We start from the raw sequence: 845 nt of genomic DNA, 5'->3' as shown, positions 1-845 counted from the left end.
TGCAACATTTTCAGATGGGACATTTACATCTTGTCAACCACACACACAGTAAGTGAACCTTCACATCAGACATAGACACATCTGGTTTCTCACAACTGCAGTGACTTTGAAGTTTCTATACATTTATAAAGTAAAAACGTCTTTCTATCGTTCCAGATGTGAATCAGAAAACCTTCAGCTGATAAAAGCAGGAACTGCTGCAAGTGATGCTGAATGTGGAGAAAAGAGTTTAAAAGAGACAGTAATTGTGATCTGCGCTGTAGTGCTTCTTTTAGTGATTTGCGTTGCAGCTTTTTTTGTCTGGAAAAACAAAAAATGTCTGTCAGGTAAGATCTGTGTGCAGACAAAGAAAATGTTATCATGGTTTAATGGATGATTGTTGATTAAGACATTTTTCATTTGTTTTTTATTATAGCTCTAAAAATAAATGGAAGCACTCCCACAGAGGTATGTTTGTTACTCTCTTTGTGAAACTGTGTGTATGTAGATATGCATTGTGGTAAATGACAATAATTGGTTTATCTCAGTAATTCAATTATTTCATCTGTTCATTAATATTTCACTGAATAGGAAAACATACCTCGAGGAGAAACAGCAGTGATGATGTCACCCCCGCCATGACAAGAAGGTAAGACAGGAGTGTTTTCTTCCTTACAGTCCCTCCTGACATCATTCTGTGAAGTCTAAACAACTGTCCAAGAGGTTTCTGCTTTAAGTGAATGTATTTCTCTCCTCAGCAGAAGAAACAACCTGGAGATAATCAGATGTGCAATGTCAGTTCACTGCAGAGTAAATGTGCTGTAGAACCCAGTTATAATCCAGTCGGGTGCTGGCACATTGTCTTT

General features: G+C 37.4%; 1 long non-coding RNA gene across 1 annotated transcript; it reads left to right on the top strand.

Moving 5' to 3' along the window:
- The first annotated feature begins 188 nt into the window (after positions 1-188).
- On the top strand, positions 189-845 carry LOC111658874 (uncharacterized). Its single transcript, XR_002761030.2, has 3 exons — positions 189-326; positions 416-628; positions 738-845. It is a non-coding gene; the product is annotated as an uncharacterized LOC111658874 (long non-coding RNA).

This window comes from Seriola lalandi, unplaced genomic scaffold, assembly GCF_002814215.2.
Source record: "Seriola lalandi dorsalis isolate HSWRI2012SDOR001 ecotype SW California unplaced genomic scaffold, Sedor1 jcf7180002054469, whole genome shotgun sequence".
NCBI classification, from domain to species: domain Eukaryota; kingdom Metazoa; phylum Chordata; class Actinopteri; order Carangiformes; family Carangidae; genus Seriola; species Seriola lalandi.
The sequence above is the reverse complement of the archived record's forward strand: the minus strand, read 5'-3'. Positions and strand labels throughout refer to the sequence as shown.